The 12,165-nt window shown below is 42.7% G+C and overlaps 1 protein-coding gene across 1 annotated transcript in view; it reads right to left on the reverse strand.

Annotated features, from left to right (window-relative positions):
• Window positions 1-12,165, reverse strand: part of CTTNBP2NL (CTTNBP2 N-terminal like) — a 214,578-nt gene that overhangs the window by 187,279 nt on the left and 15,134 nt on the right. The window lies entirely within an intron of this gene.

Here is a 12,165-nt window from a genome sequence, read left to right on the forward strand (position 1 = left end):
GTCATTAAAGTTTCCCTGGCACATTTTGCAAAAGCGAGTGGTCAGTGTCATAGGCAGCGTTCTGATCAGATTCCAGTGTGGATAACTCCATTTCTGGAAGAAAATTCTGCCTTGGGTTATGTTGGCATAAATCTGACATAACTGCAGAGACATCAGAGTGTATAGACATCATTGAAACCGAGAACAACATTTTGTCCATTGTCTTTAAATTTCATCTGCACTTGAAAGTAGAGAAGTTATCATTAAATTGGAGCAGTGTTTTGCTTCTGGCACAGCTTGGATACAGAGTTCACAGAAGTGGATGCATTTCAGCACTGGGTACTCTCTGTAAATAACTGGTATAGTTCAAGGGGAAGGTCACTAAATAAGCCTAAGATATTAATAATACATCAGTGTATATGAATCTTTCTCCAACAGGTTTATCGCTGTAAGTGAAAGCAAAGTGCAATATTGCTGCAATTTGTAAATGGCTGTTTTTGAAGAGTATTCAGTATTCAGTGATATTGTCTCTGCAAGAAGAATAGAGGTAGGAATCTCACATATTATGGCTTAGTGTAATTCCAGCTTCAAACCAAACAACTGAAAATTGAAAGCCACTCTCTTTATCCACAAAATTGTACTAAAAACATTTCCTTTAGATTTTTAGTAGGCAGCTACAGAAAATGATGTGTTATTTCTCTGTGCACGTACTGACTGGTGCCATATGCTTATAGTCAATCAGAAAGGAAAACGTCTAACACCCACTAAAAACAACTTTAGAAGAAGCAATCCCAACACGCACACACAAACAAGACAGAGGATCACATTCTACGAGAATGAGCAGGGAAGCTGGGCTGAAACCAAAGAGTGTCTGATGTTATACAATTGTGTGCTCCAATGCTCAGACATAGCCAGATGGTCTCAACTCTGAATTATGTACTGTAAATATTGAACAGTTGGGCTGCAGAAGCCTGACAGAGAGGTCAACTCTTGCTATTTCACATGTAATCGTTATTGTTATTCATATTCAGTTGTGCCTACAGGGCCGAAATGAGCTCCGTGCCCCAGTGTGCTAGATGCTGCAGATACACAAAGTGAAAGTCTCTGCCCAAAGAGCTTGTAGTCTAAGTAGACAAGACAAAGGAACTATTAATTCCCCCCATTTTACAGATGGGTTAAGTGACTTGCCCCAGGTTGTAAAGCGCATTTGTGGCAGAGTTGGGAAACAAACTCAGGTCTCCAGAGTACCTATCCAGTGCTTTAACCATAACCCAGCCTTCCTCAGTTGAGGGAGATACTTAGCCTCTCTGCTTTTTAAAAAAATGTCTCAGAATGAACTGAACTCTCCTCAACTTGCGAAGGCCTGGGCCGACGGATGTGCCGCTCCCAAAAACAGTTCAGTGCACTGCTCACCTGTCCAGTGATACATTCCTGATCTGCTATGGGCATTAGGAAGGTGCCAGACCACAGCAAGGGAAGTGCAGATCCCTCAGCAAAGGCATCGGGGAGCAAGTTGAAGAGATGGAAAAAAACGGGACTTAGGCACTTAACTCACAGGCATTTTTGAAAATTTCACCCCTTGTGCCAAAAATGTTCAGAATGCTACAGATCGCCTCCGTGTCCAAAGAAAACTGTACCAAAAGGCTCCACTGAGACTCTCATTTCAGCACCGGTGCAGCAAAGCACTTGAGCGTGCACATGCATTTAAGCAGATGAGTAGTTTGATCGACTTCAGTGGGATTACTCATGTGCTTAAAATGAAGCAGATGCCTGCATGCTTTCCTGGACTGGGGCCTTACTGTGTAATCTATTAAATCTATTAATTAACAGCATGTAGCACTTTAAATTAAGAACAAAAAAATATAAACAAATCCTATTAAACTGCATGAAACCTACTAAAAATAATAATAAAACCCTGTTACATTCAATGGGAGATTCCTGAAAATCAGGCCATGTTTATTGAGGTGCCTAAATATGGATGTAGATGCCTAACTTTAGGCAAGCAGGTTTGAAGATTTTAGAGACAGCAATTTCCTTTTCTTGTAGTCGTCATCTTCTTTTTTTCTCCCAGCCAAAACTATTTGCCGAATTTGATCTGAATTCATGAACAGTTTAGGTCAACCCCAAACTGCACTTTTGGGCAAAGAAGATATTTGCCCAAAAAGTTTCGCCCCATTCTAGCCCCAGTGCAAGAGAATGCAGCGTGACCTAGCAGGAAGGTGAAAGGACCTGAAGTTAGCAGCTTACTTTACATTTCATCCAGCCTGTTACATTTTTACCCGCTCACTCGAGGGAGACAGGAGCGAGATTTTTAGGGAGTTCAATACAGGCCCCTGATGGGTTTAGAACGACTTACTTAGTGTGCGTAGGCAGTGTGTTAGCCCTCGGCACAGGCTGAATTTTATCCCATGGAGTTATGGGGGAAAATGGTTCTTCCATTGCACAGCAATCGCCTTCACTCTTCTTTTCTTTTATAGACTTGGTGGGGACACAGACGTGTAACCAGAGGAAGAGACCAACTTGTGGTCTAGGATCCAGTACGTAGCTTAAGTTTCTCAGGCAGTGAAAAGCATGCGGCACCCAGCTGTCACGTTCCAAATGTCAGTCACAGCCCAGGTTTGAGCTTATTCAGTCTCCTCCAAGTCATTTGGGTCAATGGAGCTGAATGATACAGGTCTAAATTGCCACCGTGCTTGGAAACCTGAGCCTTACCTGTTCTCTGGCACTGCTGTCAGCTTTGACAGTAGCTGCCTACAAGGCATTTGTCCCATCTATATCATTTGTCTATTGTGCTGTGATTATACCTGTTACTTCTCTCTCAAGCCTTTCCACACAGCCCCCTCATCTGCTTTGTGTGTGTATGTTGTCTCGTACATATTTCTGCTTTTTACTTCAGCCTCACTTCTCGATTTGCAATCCAAGCTGGTTGACATTGCTGCCAATGACTGTCTGGGGGCAAGGCAGCCCTGTGTAAAATGCTGCAGAAAGGTTAGAGCCCGGCACGAAGGATGCCAACCCTGACAAAATGCTGAGTCATCCCTCTGAGTGGCAGCCTGCTCAACCAGCAAACAAGGGAAGAAAATAGACTCACTGGCTTGTGTAAGCCCCAGCTTGAATTTACAATAAGCTTCTCGCTAGAGCTCAATCTGTCAAGCACCGTGTCCCATTAAAATGAAAATCTGAAGGTCTCCATAAAGCAAATAGATAACCTCTCCTCCCCCGTTTTATTAGAGGATTTTTGTGAGGCTGACAAGTCAGGCCAGCTTCTGATCAGGACCATTGCTGTTTCAAACAGAGGCACTATAGGCAGGCTACCTTTACAACTGTTTTCTTAATTTTTTTTGTCATTTTAATAATTCTCCGTTGATCTAGTTTTAAGACACTTATATCCGTCCACCAATGCCCGTGTTCCCAATTGGCTTTAAATCACTTGATAGAGCCTTAGCTGGATTAAAGATCCCGAGGTGCATTTTGCAAGAGTAGCTGGCATTAGCCACAGTGTCCTGCTCAGATTCCAGTTGGAGTTAATTACATTTTGCAGAGCCATATGCAAGTGGCCTCTTGAAATGCCTGCCTGAACAAGCAACACTGGACAAAATGACTTTGGGGTATGTAATCCTTGTCGGATTGGGTATTTTGGATCGGAGTCTGTTTTATTCCAGCTCATAATATTTATTCAAATTGGGCTGCAGAGTGAAATATGTTCTTCTTTTGACTCCTATCTAGACTTTTTCTATGGAACTTTGTAAGAGCATCTCCTTTCGTGTGATCAGTACCAACCATTTCCAGACACAGAATCACAGAATATCAGAGTTGGAAGGGACCTCAGGAGGTCATCTAGTTCAACCCCCTGCTCAAAGCAGAACCAATCCCCAATTTTTGCCCCAGATCCCTAAATGGCCCCCTCAAGGATTGAACTCACAACCTTGTGTTTAGCAGGCCAGTGCTCAAACCACTGAGCTATCCCTCCCCCCTCACCATTGATAAGTCAGCCCAAGGACAGTTCAGCTCCCTAAAGAGGCAGAAGAAAAAACTACTTTGCCTTCTTCCCTCTTTTCTTTATTATAAAAGGTCTATTTTCTCAGTTTATTTTCTCAGTTTATTTGGGTGTATTTAGTGCTACCCGAGAATGACCTGATGCCCTCCAGTCCCAGAAGAGGCAGCCCTGACAGCAGCCGTAGAAGTCTCTGCTTTCTCCCCCATTGGGAGAAAGATATTATCTACCCCAGACTGCATTCACTTGCTCACGGCCTGCCAGTTCCAGTGCCTGCCGGCCTAAACTTGAAGATTTTTTTTTCTTTTTTCTCTCTCTTTTTTATTTTCCTCACACAAGCCAGTCAAGCCATACAAGTTACTGGTGTACGAAGTCGCCTGTTGTTCCTGCTGATGAGTGAAATCCAGAGGACAAGACCCAAATCTCCGTAGAGGTGAATTATTTAATCACATTTCTTTCCCTTGAATTGGTGGAGCTAATTAATGCATTTAGATTCTCCCGCCCCCGCAATTTCCTACCACCTTTACTTGCTTTATTAACATTCCCACTGCTAATTTCCCCGGAACGTTTCTCAGAGTCCCCTCATAAATTCCCTATCACCGTCGCTACAGAACGTTCATTCCGATGGAACAATGGACAAGATTTAAAGGTGCTAGCCCTGAGGGCTCAGCTCTTTGGAGAACCATCTCTTTGAGGAGGGAAAGAACAAAAACGAACAGCACTGTTTCTTGGGGTGTAGGAGATGGATGGGTGGAGCTGTCCACAAGAGACAGGCCTTCGGAGAGCCCACATTAGTAGATTTGAGTTTAAAAGCCCTGAGGGAGAACAGAAGGGAACTGAAATGACAGAAACTGCACAATGAGAAAAAAAGAGGCCAAGGCCTCCCTATTTCCACTCAGGAAAAAGAAGGGAATAGTGGGACCTCACGTACAGATATAGAAACTGGAGGCCCAAGAGCTACCAGCCCCAGATCCTGAGTTGTTTCTACCAGAAAGCTTGGGCTATGACTTTCCAGAAGGGCTGGGTTTTGTTGGCAGTACCTTGCCTTAAATAGGTTTTTGTAAGGCTGAAGCTGGCAGGGGAGAGGAGGATGCAACTGGCGCAGGATCTGGGAAAGGGCATGAGTGTTAGAGAGGGAGGAAGCAGGCCTGGGTATTGCATACTGTAGCTGCCGTAGAAACCCTGCAGTCTAGCTCACTGGGTCGGTGGGGAAAGGAGGAACTGGCTATTTGGGAAGGGAAGGGCGGAGAACCGCTACTCCTGCCACACAAATCCAAATATCATCCTCTGCCTGGACACCACCTGCCCTCCATCCAAACGGAGGACATCAGACCCTTTTGGGTAGCAGGCTCTGAATCCTTGGGAGAAGGTACTAGTGCCCCGCGTGGAGCCAGAAAAAACATTTTTTGTCAAAACTTTTTTTTTTTTTTGCATGAAAAATGCATTTTTGATTAAATGGAAACAAACATTCATGAGAAAACTTCTGTTTGCACAGAAAATTTTCAGGTTTTGGTAAAAATAAATTCAGGTTTTGGTAAAGAATCCTCAGTGGGGAACTTAATGGGATTGGGAAATTTAAGTATCTTATTTTCATACATTTCCCTCAGTAACTGTCATGAAATACAGACTCATAATCCCTCTAAACCAGGAAGCATTTAGCAAAAAAACAATCATAGCCCCAAACAAACAGACTTCCATGCAGTTTGAGTTGCACTCTTGTCCTTGTTGTTTACCAGGCACTACACCATGTCTGGACTTCTATACAGCACAGACAGAATCTATTGGCTGAATTATATACTTGCTGATAAAGATAGCATTACAAGCTGCTGTAAGACCCCAACCAATTAGCTCTGCAGGAATTATCCCAATCCCCAATCAAACATACCAAATTAGGCTTTCTAAAATGGGTGCTTTTGTTTCCACATAATGACACTTATACGAGAGTCTGGTGCTCTCTTTTGCAATGGAATATAATAAAGTGGGTTGGAGGTTTTTCTCCCTGTGGAAAATTTAGAGTTTTGGTCCTAAGACTGCAAACAAGATTTTGGCCAACGAGTGAAAAGTTTTGATTCGGGATTTTTTGATGAAAAGCCAAACATTTGCTCTGGAAAGCAAATACTTTCTGAGGAAAAACTTGCTTTGGGAAGAAGTCATAAAACAAACCAACCAACCAACCCCAGTTTTGATGGATAATTTTCAACTAGCCCTAGTGCACAAGTTCTTTTTCTGGATTCTTGGTAACCCTCTCTCCATCCCTCATCCATATGTGTGAGTGCCTCTCTTTCTCTCACCATCTGCTTTGGCTACTGTGAGCGCTGAATGTTTACGAGTCTTTCAGTGTTTGTTGAAATATTCTCTGTGGATCAATGCTCAATTCTTTTTTTTTTTTTTTTTCGCTTCTCTACTCTTTCTTGGCTGCCTTCTGCTTCTTTTTATAGATTCCCCCTTCCCACCTCCACAGGTTATTGAGAGTTCTGAACAGCTTTTACTATTGATTGGGCTTCTTTTTTTGATGCAACTGGGCTGAACGAAGCCGGCAGACACTCCAACTGTTTCTAACATTTCTTTTTTCTTAGCACTAGACTTCTTGGACCTCTTTAAAATTCTACCAAACTATGGGTGAGCCTTTTGGCATTGCTTAAAAAATCAACTTCTTTAGAGAAAACAGATCCATGTAATTCTCCTTCTACTTCTTTATTGTTTTCAGGAAAAGACTGTCCTTCTTAATATTAACTGAGTCCATGGAACTGCTCACAACAAAAGAAGTGTTTATTTGATACTTCTAAGTTAATACTTGTAAAATCTCTTGAAGAAGAAAACTGCAAGCAAACAATGAAGATAATTAACCATTGGAACAATTTATTAAGGGTTGTGTTGGATTCTCCATCACAGGAAATTTTAAAATCAAGATTGGATTCTTTTTAAAAGCTCTGCTCTTGGAATTATTTTGGGGCAGTTCTCTTGCCTGTGCTCTACAGGAGATCAGACTAGATGATCACAATGGTCCCTTCTGGCTTGGAATCTATGAAAAATGGGTTTTCCATTCCCCTGATTATCCTGTTAGCCTACCTGGTCACCTGCTCTACACTGAATTAATCTGTTTTGAACATGGGTGAGCAAAATGGTACAGTATTCCAGATCAGGACTGACTAGTACCTTGTACAATGGCAGTAATACTTCCCTCTCTCTTCTGGAACACCTCACCTGATTTCCTGTTTCCTGCACAAAACTCTGTTACTTAGACACTATGCATGGAGAAGTGAATGTCACACATCAAGGAGCAATGGTCTCAAGTTGCTGTGGGGGAGATTTAGGTTGGATGTTAGGAAAACCTTTTTCACTGGCACTGGAATGGGTTACCTAGGGAGGTGTCTCCTTCCTTAGGATCTCCTTCCTTAGGGGTTTTTAAGGACGGGCTTGACAAAGCCCTGGCTGGGATGATTTAGTTTGGGGATTGGTCCTGCTTTGAGCAGGGGGTTGGACTAGATGACCTCCGGAGGTCCCTTCCAACCCTGGTATTCTATGATCATTAATAAAAGGGGGGGGGGAGAATCTCTGAAATGCAATCTGCAAACTTTTTACTAAAGTGGGCGTTTGCTTCCTTTGTATAAAGCAGAATATTTATTAGACAGACAGACAGACACACAATTTACTTGTTTGTATTGCAGTTGCAACTAGGAGCCCCAGCCATGGACCAGGAACCCATTGTGCCAGACACTGTGCAAACACGGGAACAAAAAGTTCATGCCCCAAAGAGCTTACAATCTAAGTATATTTAAAGTTTTTTTTCTGCTTGGTTTTACCCTTAGATAGATAAAGAAGATCATGTCTGATTTTGCTATTGCTGGAGGACCTCTTAGAAGTCTCAGGAGATGTATACCAAGAGCTCTCCCACCTGAGTTGAATATCTGACAAAGTTGCTTTTCCCCCCAAGCGTTCATTAGCATTTGGAATATCAGAGGTGTTGAAAAGAGCAATGAGAAAACAAAATCTCAGTACCTTGGATTTATAGCTCTTGTGGCTTGTGATGTCATAACTTCTCCAATTGTCATAGTTTCTTGCACAAAGACCTGAATTTCTAAGGTGAAAAAACCATATATGCCTGTTTTTAATACATCATAAAGAAAACAAAAAAGGTGACGATGAGCCCTACTTTTACTTCCCCTTTAACAGAGCATCATCTTGGAAACACAGGATCATGATGTCATGGTGACACACAAGAGGTCTTTTCCCCTTATCCAAGTTTAGGTGCTGATCTGACCATGGAATCCACTCAAGTCACACAATTTGGGGTTACATGCTGGATTCCCCTTATTTAAAAAGGCTGTCAGAAGCCACAGAGCATCCCAACATATCCTTGCAGAGAGAAAGACAAACTCTGGAGCGACTGACACACCTTGTTAACCTGCCTGAAAATGTGTTGTTACTTTTTATTTTTAGAAGAAAAATTGCTTGGTTTGGCTAGCCCTTTTATTGAATTTTGAATCAACAACACATCAAGTGGTTTGGGATGTTATTAATCAGAGCATTGGCAATGGAGGCCGGCAGGTAAGAACGCTGCAGCTAGCCCAAGCAGCACTTGGCTCTGGATAGTCTTAATTACTCCTTGGGACAGTGTTTACCTCCCAACTGTTTACAGACAAGGCAAACTACTGCCTGCTGGCACCACAGAACCCAGCTGTTCCTGGTAATTTTCATGTCACTGTGATTGGAACCTGCAGCAAAATATTAAATTAAAGTAGCCCAACTTCAGAAGAAGCAGTGAGGGGGAAAAATCCTCTCTCCTTTACCAGTTTTTCATTTAGTGGAGGAGGTGGGAATTGAGGGAGCACGAACTACACAGGCTGTATGGGAAACTTAGTCAAAGTTGAGAGGTACTTCTGTTTGTATGTCCTGATATTTCTCTTTGTTATTATTTTTACTAGGTCCATTTGCATAGAAACTGGAGCTTTGCTACTGAGGGGCTCATTTGCCATGTCAATCAATATCAAACATTGTACCGACCTTCCCTAGGAGGGGTCTGGTGGGTTTGAGCCTAGACTGCCTAATACCAAAAACACTGACCTCTAACACTTGAGCTAAAAGAGTTACTCCACCAGCTGGTAGCAGCAGTAGACTGTTATCCTCCATGTAGTTTAACCTGTAACTAGACGGGTGCACAGCATGAGCTTTACAAGCATGTTGCAATATCATCATTGGTGCTGAGTATGTTATTATGATGTCACAAACTGAGGTGGTTTCTGCTGTTAAAAGTTGCTTTAGTTTAACACTTTTGTGTAAGCCTCTAATGAAGCACTAACGAAGGAGGAGCATAGTGGACCCACAGTACAGCAGGGAGCTTGTGGGATTTAGAAGCCTTCTTCAGCTGGAGGGAAGGAAGTTGGTTGCTACTTTGGGGATATGATTTGGATAAACCTGGGTACAACCACTCCAATCAGTTTTAAAATATATTAGTCTTATGCATATTACCCTCCTGTAGGAGCTAAGCACTGAAGAGCCTGCGTCAGGACTGACAATGCTGCTCAATTTAATTCCAGATAAAATAATCTCCTCTCCAGAGCCCCCAGTGGCAGAGAATCCAATAATGACTCAGAGGGAAGGTGGGAGACAATGAGAATCCAGTAACTTCTCCAGCTCTAGCACTGAGCTTCCAGTGGGATAGACTACTGGTGTGAGTGGACAACTCTCGCTTTCAGCCTTGCATGCACGCTGTGTGGACGCACAGATGCAAAAGCTCTGGGTTAGTCCTGGACGTCTGTCTGATGATCAGTTCTAGCAAGCCTCTGCCTGAGATGTGCACAGGTGTACGCTCATCCGCAGTCATGCAGCTGCAGCGTATACCATGCCTTTCCTTTTGCAAACGGGGTCTCATGAAACGGCTCTAGAAGCAGCAGCCACAGGACACCTTTGGAAAGATAAGCACCGGGTTCTCCTAACCTTAAAATTCTCAACTATCCTTTTACCAGTGGGATTTGGCCAACTTCAACTCTATTTTATCATCTAATGGCTTCTCAGCATGTCGTCATCACTGAGCACAAGGTGGGGAGTGGAGTGAAGCTGCCCAGATAAGTTCTCATGTTCTTATGATGTCCCTAAGAACGGCCATACCGGGTCAGACCAAAGGTCCATCTAGCCCGTATCCTGTCTTCCGACAGTGGCCAGTGCCAGGTGCCCCAGAGGGAATGAACAGAACAGGGAACCATCAAGTGATCCATCCCGTCGCCCATTCCCAGCTTCTGGCAAACCTGCTTCAGAGGCTAGACATCAGATACATTCCTCTACAGATTGTCACTCTGAGCTTCTACAGCTGTTGCAATGGAAAAGCATGGTGCCCTATTCCAAAAGTGCCATGTCCTGGTTTTTGCCTTCTCCCATCTAGACTCAAGACTTTTCTGAGTTCTTCTCAAGGCTGGGGGGGGAAAGGAAAATTACCAGAGAAGGGAATGCTGCAGACTATGTCCCCTTGGGCTGGAGTGGTATAACAGAAACAATGCTTTTTGCCTCTTTCTAGTTCCAAAACCACCAATTTAAACATCTTTCAATGCCAAACAATAGGACTAATCCTTGGGTTACAGCATGTTGGGGTGCAACTGAAAACGAAACATTAACGATTTAGTAGATCTTCAGGAGCGAGAGTCTTGGCTGCTCCAGAACCTTAAGTTTACCACAAGCCCTGCTGATTTGACAGATGAAATATTAAAGACCAAGTAGCCTGCTATATGTCGTATGCGCTGAAGTTACCTTTTATTGGCACAACAAACTTAATTTTGAACAGCCTTTTCAGAGTCCATGCTACCTTTAGATACATGCACCTTTAATACAGACACCATAGAGTGCTAAATCATCTAAAAGTAATTAGAATAACTGGCAAGCTTTAGCAGCCACTGGTAGTCACCTCTGAAGTTGTGCTGCTATCGATAAGTGATTTGTTGTTAAAGGCATAATACAGATAGCCTAAGTATTGAATAAAGAGAGCAGGATGGTGTGTGACAACATACACCTCCGTAGTATAAGTAAGCAGGATCAGCGTATCATTCTCCATTTGTTTTGTTCTCATGATCACTCCTGGCCAGTCACCTTTGTTTTTCCATGGCAGGAGGTTGGCTGATTGGGATAATCATTCCTCTGCTTTCCCTTGGAACAGGGATGGGGAAGATCGACCAAAGTCTGCGGTATGATGCTCTCTTTTCCTGTTGCTCCTTCAGTTTCAACAGCTGCCTGCACATTAACATAGCCTATGGTACACTACTGAACCCAAAGCAGAAGCTAGTTATGTTCAATGAGGGAGACAAACTAGGAACATTACTAAGAAGCATACGTATTGAGTGGGAGTATGTTTGGCACAAAGCACTCTTAATAATACTGATCACTCTTAAGACCTGTGATTTATTTATTTTGCCAATATAGTAGCTAAGGTGTCACTGGCCAAATCAAAAAGAGTTGGGGGAGAAATTATAAATCTGACAAGTGCCATGGGCCAATGCAAAACTGAGAAGAAATGAAGTAATTTAATGCCAACCTATGGTCTCTGACTTCTCAACATAGCCACTTCATCTTGAGAAATGAAAAAATAATCCAGCTCAAAGTGCAAGGTAAACCCTGACACTCCATCATGTTCAAAGCCATTTCTGCATTGATTTAGATGGTTGCCACAGGGAAATCCATAGGCTGAGATAAATTACAGTGTCCAAATCTAGAAGTTGCTTGGGAGCTTGAGGTAGACAAACCAAATTATTATGGAGTTTGCTCCAAATGTGATTCTTAAAATTAGGCAATTGGATGGTCAGTACCTGATCTCTGAATATAGCTATACAATTGGCTATGGGGAAATGGCCTGATTTACCTGTAATTCAGTGAACTGTAACCAGAGACTTTGAATTTTCTAGTTATATATAACTGTTAGTTTCTTGGCAGCTTCTTTCCCAACTCCCCAAAATATAACATTGAGTCGAATAGATGAATTATGTTTGCACAGAATGCAAGAGGGTGTTAACATATTGAAACTGGATACAATCGTAAATATTCTAGGGATGAGGAGACTTTTCATGAACTATTTCCAGGGGCCTGAACTCTTGGGAGTTTAATCATTCTCTTTCTTTGGTTTCAGAGTAGCAGCTGTGTTAGTCTGTATTCGCAAAAAGAAAAGGAGTACTTGTGGCACCTTAGAGACTAACCAATTTATTTGAGCATCA

This window comes from Lepidochelys kempii, chromosome 21 (assembly GCF_965140285.1).
Source record: "Lepidochelys kempii isolate rLepKem1 chromosome 21, rLepKem1.hap1, whole genome shotgun sequence".
In the NCBI taxonomy this organism is placed as follows: domain Eukaryota; kingdom Metazoa; phylum Chordata; order Testudines; family Cheloniidae; genus Lepidochelys; species Lepidochelys kempii.